Here is an 8693-nt window from a genome sequence, read left to right as displayed (position 1 = left end):
CAGTTTTCATGAACGTTAAAACTTAGTGCTTTGCTCCTCAGGAAACAAACAGCCCCATTAGGCTCTCTACCCATAACCCTCTTCCTTTGAACCTTTTGGGAAGCAGGATATCGTGCAGCTATTGCTTGAACATGTTTTTCAAATTACACATTTTTTGACTTTTTCTGTATTCATGTCTATTTCTGCAATTTACATCATGACTTCTAACTTTAGATGACTGTAAACCACATCTATCTCATGCCTTCTCTGATTGTGGAGGAGCAGAAACAGGGCTCCTCTCACCGAGCCAGTCATTAATAAACCCCACAAAGCACTTGATACAACAGCCAGTATTCAATCTGCAAATGGTTATTTATTCTCCTAAGTCCTGCAGTCGTTTCTGTGCTCTGTTAATGTTTATTTCTGATAATTTGAGGCAAGCTCTCTGTTCTGCATCAAACACTCCATCCAACCCCTATACTTTTCCAAAGCTCCATATTTTTTTTCAGATCAATAGACGACAACTAGAATTTTCTTGGAATTATTACCTAGCCAAATATTTGGCACAAAATGGCTGGTTGACTTTACAGAACAACTGAAAGTAATAATGTAAGAGAAAAACACTTGGAGGAAAGCAGCCATGTTTCTCTCATTGTTCATGGAGGAGTTCTGACCGTGCATGCTGAGGATGACATTAAAAACTCAAATTCTTTCATAAATTGGGCATTTTGAGTCTTCCATGGACATTTACATGGCTTTATCTCAGGAAAAAAAAATTACATTAACAACATGCAAATTATTTTAACTACACGGTGCTGGCACTTTGAGGAGCAGGGAAAGCTGCTGTGTCTGTTGTGAGCCCCAGGAGGGGAAGGGCTCTCTCTCCCCAGGACACTTCGTGCATCGTTACCTCGGGAAATGAAAGGTATTGGTGGAGATTACACAGGGATCTCCCTCTTCATTTTCCTGACAAAGTACAAGGCCCTCTTTGAAGGAGTTCAAAAGACAGTCAGGCACACAGAACTGCAGCAGGTACCAGCCTTTACTTCTGAAGAGTTGACTTCAGAGCCTGCTTAAATAGACGAGAAGTTGTAACAGATTATTCAGCTATTCAGTAGCAGTTCGTGCAGCTCCAGCTCCCCCACCTGCAAGCCTCCCAAGGCTCCATCCCTGCTCCAGTCCAGCCACCACGATGTTGTGTGAGTGCTGTGGGGCAGAGGTGTCATCTCAGAGTGTGATTTGACATCATCTCTGTGTGTCACCTTGAACAGCACCCGTTTCCAGGAGGCTTTCGTGACCCCATCCCCTGAAACAAAAGCCAAATGAGATTGAGAAAGCGTGGCAGCAAGGAAGAAAACAAGGCCCAGGGCTTGGGGGATCACCTTCCCCGTGAACATGGAGAGCTTAAACCCCCATGGGACCGGCTGTGGTAAAGAGGGTGTGGTAGGGGGTTTAGGAGTAGCCAGGGGGAGCTGCTGTCAGCTGTAGTCACCAGGGACAGTTTCCATGAGTCCTTCCAAGCTGCTTTAAACCTCCCTCAGATTTGCTCTGACACCGCACTGGTGGCTGTGGGCACTTTCTTTCCTCTTAGAGTAAAACCACACTGAACCTACCCCTCTTTCTATGCACACATCTGCTCCAGCTTCCATGTCATCGTTCCATCCATGGGCTGTGTGCTGACAGTAACTGCACGGTGTGAGAGCAGCAGCCAAAGGACTGGAGACATCTGTCTGACTGCTGAAGGGTAAAGGAGCCCCCTTCCCTCAGAAGTGCTGCAATAAAGATGTTACTATTTTTAAAATGGCACCAGTAGAAAAGCAACAAAGGAATTTGTTGTATTTCTGATGAATTCTGGTCTGTTTGGGAGCTCTTTGCAAGAATAAACATCAAGGATCTCAGAAATGTTAACATTTTCAGTGTTTCTGGTTATGTACACGGGTTTTGGGCGGTGGGAGTAACAAAACAAAACTTGGGCTGTTACTGAACTCACAGCACAAAATCAATAAGAAAAGGGACCAAGTGTTACATTTGATTTAAGCAGCAAAAGATCTCTTCTTGTGTTATCCAAAACAAAGCATACATTAAACCAAAAGAGTTATTGCACCAATCTCTCATTTAATCTTCTAGGATTATAAAAATTTCAATTTCTCTGTGAGACAGTTCTAGGCACACACAGCACTTGGGATTTTTGTGTTTATAAAACAGAACTCACCTCTCCTTTGAAATTGCTTTGGCTCCTGAGTCACCATCCAACCAATCTACTCCTCAGCAGGCAAACAAGCACATATTTTACAGTCAGTGAAATATTTTTCTTTCAAAAAGGTTACAGAAAACATTTTTTAGACATTTATTCTTTTTTTCCTAAGTAATAGAAGAGAAGCAATGATTCATATGACTTCTCTATTTTAGTTGTTTCAAAAAAATTATTAACAAGGCTTCATTTTTAAACGGAAATTTGATCTTTACAGTTTTCCAGTAAATGAGACATAAAAGTATTATATGTTAGGTGTTGAAAATAATGAAAGCTATCAGAAGAAGCACAGTTTAAAAGCCTGTCTGTAGAGACTTTATGAATAAGAGAAACCTAGTGATACATTTGTGTGAAATAATGATCAGTGCAGAACAGGCCAGGCAAGCGTTCCCATTTCTTCTTTATTGCTGATAAAGGAAAGGGGAGAGCTTTTGAAATTGGAAATTCTAATTCTGTTCAGATTTGGAAAGTGAAATGGAAACATAACCATTCAAAGCTCAGAGGAAGAAATCCCTCCAGCTTTACTGCTAGTTGATCATAGAGCAGTACAGAATATCTGCAAGTATCCAAAACCCACTAAAGCTTCACATGGATACTGCACCCATCTAAAAAACTGTGTCAAGTTAAAAAAACACAGGACCTGAACAACTTCCCATCTAAAGAATAAATTCAGCACTGTCTAAAAGACCAGGACAAGTTCCCCAAGGCCCTGTGTCACCCTAAGAATGTATTAGAGGGGATTGAATACAGAGCTGGTGGCTATTGAAGGCGAAGTCTTGATGAAGTCTCACTCTTCATAGGATCCAGAATATATATATTTTTTTAAAATAAACATTTCAGTCCTACTCATTTCTTTCCTCAGGCACATCAAGACTAAGATGCCATTATCCCTGATTAAGCTGGAGCTCTCCCCAGTGAACCAGAAAAATGGTCTTGCCTCAAGAAACAGATTCTGAGTTTTCTCCCACAGTTTGTAAGTTGTGTTCTCTATTTACTTCCACAAACCCCTGTGGAGCCCTGAGCATGGTCTGTCTGTGGCACACTCATGACATCTTGCTGAAATGAATCAGGATAAATCCCTCCTTCCTTTTATGAGCATGTTGATGCTTTTGATCCCTGTTGGGTGTTTTTCACTGTTCCCAATGCAGTGTGTTTGCTTAGGTCCCTTTACAACTTGTGAAGTAGAGAAATATGTTTCACTGCATGGGAAATCCATTCATTAGTAAATCCATTCATTAATGGCCCCTTATGAGGCCATCACCAGGTGGAATTAGAGTGTTCTTCCTGCTGAGCTTGTTCACTATGACGGGCCTGACTTGGTCTATGTGGTTTGTGAAGGAGAAGCTACCCAAAGCTCTGGCACTTGAGGGTGCAGCTCTGATATGAGACTTTGCCAGCAGCAGCAGTAAAGCCTCCTCAACAAGAGTGTATGTGATGGAAGGCAGAGAATGCTGCTTCTCACTCCCCACCTGAATGATTAAAAAACTGAGGTATAAAGAGATTAAAAAGAATACCTGAAGATGGATATCTCCCAAACCCGGTAGAGTCACTCACTGTTCAACATCCCTGAAAATTCATAACAGTCAGGCATGATTTTTGGGGGTGCTCTAAAATATTCTCAGCCCAAGAGCAGTGAACTGAATTGAGATAAATGTCTATTCCTGTCACTGTGAACCTCCATCTTCCAGCACATCTGCCCCACAGCTGTCACCAAAAAAGCAGGACTGCAGGGTGACCCCACACCATAACTTATTTTTTTTCTCAGGAATGTAGAGCCAACAAGGAAAGGAAATCTTCAAGTCATTTGGCTGACACTGTCTGAAGTCCCTGCCCTACAGTGCAGACAGGAGGCCCACACATCACACACACAGCTGTACCTTACCTGGCACAGGCAGGGATTTGGTCACTGTGTAGCTGCAGCAGCAAGGACCTCTGGGAGAACAGGATAAGGTTCCTCAGGAAGGCTGAGCCTCACCATCTCCCAGCAGTGCTGGTCCTCACCCCTGCCCAATAAAAGCTTCCTCAAAAGGCTGACAGAAGTTATGGACACACTTTTCACTGTGGCAGCAAAGGGCAGCACAGTGTCAGGGGTGAAAGCAAGAGCCAACAGCTTCTCTCCTGGCACAGCACAGCTGGTTGTCACAATAATGGAAGAACTTGACTGGGTAGGAGACAGCAGAATCCTCTCAAAGCTGATCTCAGAATGCAAAATGAACAGGATCCCAGAACCTGGGATCCATGATAAATTCCACTGATTTCTGGGCCCAGAGCAGTGAGACTGTTTTTTCAATCTTGACTCCTACAAGATAATTAAATACATATTTTTAGAGAGAGCCACCAGAACAAGCCACTCCTTGCACTCACATCTTCCCCTGGAGATGCAATGAGCAACAGGAGAGATGTGAATAATTTAGTGCTACATTGCAAAGAGCTCATATACCACTAGAGCTTCTCTGGGATATACAGAACACATCTGAATCCCTCCTGAGTCTTGCTCATTCTCCTGCTCTGCCGTGTTTGTGAAAGCAAGGAGGCTCAGGTGTGCTGTCCAGTGTCATGTCTGAGGTATGTCTGGGATGCTGACAGTGTTGCACCAGGGCTGTACAGTCAGAGCACAGCTAGGAGAGAAATGCTCCTTCAGTGGAAGCTGCAGGCTTACACCACACTCCTGCTCTGGAACAGGTACTGGAGTGCCACTCCAGCAAGGAGGCGTTTTGCTTGAAAACAATAACCAGCTCCAGCTGTCAAGTATAAAAGGTACAATCCTGGTCTCAGATATTCATCTGGTTTCACACAGAGCAAACTGAGTGTACAATCAAGTACTCTCACTCAGTGACATTCACAACAATTTCATCTCCTGGTGTTTTGAGCAGGATAATGCCATTACTCAGCACAATGCTGCTAATCTCAACTCCACTCTTTCCACTGAAGGAGAGAACATCAAAGCTTTAACATCTGCACCTCCTACCTGGTATCTGTCTACTGTCTCTCTCCACTCCCCTCCTGTTCCCTAGTCCATTTTGAGCTGAAATCCTTGCCTTATCACATTCAGCAGTTGTCTGATCAGTGCAGGAATTAAAAGAATTTGGAGCTGCATCTTGGCTTGCATGACAGCATTTCTAAATGTCTGCAAGTCTCTGGCAAGCAGAACTTGGTGCCAGGGTCTCTTTTCATGTAATACCTTGGAGTTACTTGGCATATTCATCACTCTGGAGGGTCCCTGAACAGACATTCCGTAGAACAGTTTGCACAGAGACACAGGCAAGCCGCCTCCAGCCTTCAGAGATCCACTGTCTTACAGAGGTTTTGTGGACTGTGAAGTAGAATGACAGCCAGGAATGAAGTCCCATACCCATGCTTCCTTCCAATAAGCACTGACTTGTTTATACAATGTCCTCTGATAATATACTGCTGGAAAGTCCCAGCCAAAATAATTTCCTTGTCACACTGTAGGGCTGCACCTGTTTATTAATGCCCAAAGGCATCTATCTCATATTTATTAGCACAATGACCTGTGACTAGAAGGAATGAGCTCTATATAGCATTGTAGTAACCATGGAACTCAGGAAGTCCTAGAAGGTAGAAAAGGGCTATAGACATCCAAGAGAGTTTATTAACCAGCAAATTGAGCTACCCCAATGCCTACAGTACAACAAAGATAGGGATTTTATAATCAAATAGACTGATAAGAGTGCATGCCATTGTAACTCTGGATCGAAAATATCAAATCTGCACTGCATTACAGTCGCTGCAACAACAGTGTTATATTAAATTCTGTTTAGGAACTTCATTTGTTACTTGCTTTCATAGATCATCAGTTATCTGAATGCAGAACTGAAGAACTTTTGCCACAGGAGTGATTTTTGAGTGGACACAGGGAAAGGTGTGCATGCAAGGGAGTTTATTAATTTATTTCTCCTAAGATGGTGCAGGGTACCAGAAATATCAGAATACATGGGAGTGTGACCAGACCTGATGAGAACACTGTAACAAAGGGGAAATATGTGCTGAGAATCAGAAAGCAGCTGCTCATTCATCTGTGGAAAGGCCCCATAAGGATCCAAGGGAATCCATGACTTGAAACAGAACTTGAAGAGACAAAACAGTAATGAGTGCACTGGAGGGCACAAAGAGTTTCTGCCCCAGCTCTTCTGTTTGTCAGGACACCCGTGGAGCTGCTGCCATGACCATTAGTGACTGTTAATGAGAAGTCTCAACAAGAGAAAAAAAGCTGCTGAAAAAATCCAGGCACTGTCACCACTAAAAACCCTCCCACACCTTGATTCATAAATCACTACTTTTTTGAGAGTCTGGAATAAATACTTACCCCTGAGAATTCAAAATTTGCTTTTCTCTGAGTATTTAGCAGCACTTTCCAATAAGATCTGCCTCCTAGATCCCCAGCTGATGGCAACACAATCATTGTAAGATGTGTTCAATGACAATGCCTTTTACTGCAGCAGCACAGATGACAGGATTTACAAGCCTCTGGGTGCTGCACTTGTCCTGTCTCATAGAAGAGGAAAGCAAGGCTCACCAGTTTAGGATCAACTCATCAGGGATTTAACAAAACTGGAAGAGAGAACTAGCTGAAAGAATTATATTTTCTATCCAGAAGGAAATAAAATGTAAGTGCTGTTCTTCAAGGGAAGGTGGAAGAAGTAGCAATTAAAAGTTACCTGAACAGGAGCTACACTGGACAGTGAGAAGGAAGTGACTGCTGCACTCACAACAGGCATGGGGAGTGCAGAAAGGGGAAGGCAGCACAAGAAATAGTCCTGAGGTTGACTCAGAGACAATTTGTGAGGCACCAGGTTCCTGAGGAAAGGTGGATTTGGACATGACCACTGTGGCCTCCTGTCACTTGTGTCCCTCTGTCCTAGAGAACCATGGTCATGCTGTGAACATACCCAGAGCTGCACACATGAGGCAACACCCACAAAGGGAAAAGTGAGAAACTCAGTATGACTGGTGCAACTTGTGGGGAAACTTTTGCCTCATAATTGTTTTCACCTGTGAGGGCTTGAACAATGCTGCAAATGCTGCTGCTTTTACTGGTGTAGAAACAGCCGTGGATGAGTCAGAACATGGAAATAGCTCAGCTGACAGAGAAACAAAGAGCCTGGGCTCCTGCCATAGTGTAGAGGCACTCACTGTGTTTGGAGAAGAGTAGTTTCCAATTGTGCATTCCAGCATACAGAACAATTGCTCAGAGAACCCAACATTTCTGCAGGACCTTGTTACCTCCTTCAGCCCTTTTGTTCCCTGCAAAACTTCCTTCCAAAGACACTTTCATCCAAACTGGTACATTCCTTTCCCTTTTTCAAAGTACTTGCAGGATTTTTTCCGCACTCCGCTTAAACTCCTTAATCAGCTCATTTTTCTTCTGCTTTTCTATCCAGTACACACTGGGGATGACAAACTTGAATATAACTTGGCACTCTGGACAGGACTTGATGATGGATTTCTTGAACTACTTGGCACATCTCCACTGCCAGATGCAGGACAAGAAGTGTGTGTGGTTGCAGTTGGAAGGGATCCCAAACCTCCTCTCAGAGGCTGGTGGTTTCTCACACAGCACTTCCACACAGATGTTGCACACCTTGACCTGACAGGCCTGGAAAGCAGAGGCCTTCTCCATATCAAGCTCAAATGTTGCCATGCACATACCCTTGTGAGCCTTCCTCTGTTCTTGGTTGAAAGGGTGAAGCATTTGCTGCCCACATATCTCACCCACGACAGGCAGCACTCCCCCAAGTGCCACATTCCCTCCACCATGTATGGACACAGCTGCTCCCTGTCAGCACAGGAGCTCCCAGATCTTCCACCCACTGCAAATTGCTTCCAAGTGGTAATGGGGCTTCACTTCCAGATTGTTATTTTGGTCACTGCAGCACAGCACTGCTCTGAGGGCACTGGACTTCTGCTGCTCTTCACTCAAACCACACAGATTTCTGTCCCTGAGCCTCCTCTTGCTCTTTGCTCTGTGTGGTGGTGGGACCCCCCCTGGGCTGTGGGGGATTGCCAGGGATGGCAGAGTGGCTGTGGCTCACCCCGGGGCTGTGAGCCTCATCTGATCACATCTGTACCAAGCACTGTCCCTTCTGGTGGTACCTGAAGATGGTGGAGGATTTGCTTATAGGTAAATCATGTGAGAACAGACACTTGTCTGCCTCCCAGCACACTCTCTGCATGTAGTACCTGCACGTCACCTGCTCTGTGCTCATCGTGGCAGCACACTGCCAGGCCCCTGCCCCCTGACTTCTTGCTGTTGAACACAGAGAGACCAGAGGACAGTGGCAAGAACAACCAGAGGTACAGCAAATGAGCCCTGCAAGGAGGTACAGAAAAAAAATTACTTGATTTAGTCTGGGGGAAATGGAAGAGATGCATGATGATACCCTTCAAATAGGGAAAAGTGCAGTATAGAAGGTAATAAACTATCATCTGTGTCTATCAGGGG

General features: G+C 44.3%; 1 pseudogene; it reads right to left on the bottom strand.

The window, feature by feature from the left end:
• Positions 1-5802: 5802 nt before the first annotated feature.
• LOC103817483 (E3 ubiquitin-protein ligase makorin-2-like) lies at positions 5803-8457 on the bottom strand (annotated as a pseudogene).
• Positions 8458-8693: the final 236 nt, after the last annotated feature.

This window comes from Serinus canaria, chromosome 13 (assembly GCF_022539315.1).
Source record: "Serinus canaria isolate serCan28SL12 chromosome 13, serCan2020, whole genome shotgun sequence".
Classification (NCBI taxonomy): Eukaryota; Metazoa; Chordata; class Aves; order Passeriformes; family Fringillidae; genus Serinus; species Serinus canaria.
Note: the sequence above shows the minus strand (reverse complement) of the source record. Positions and strands in the feature narration are given on the sequence as shown.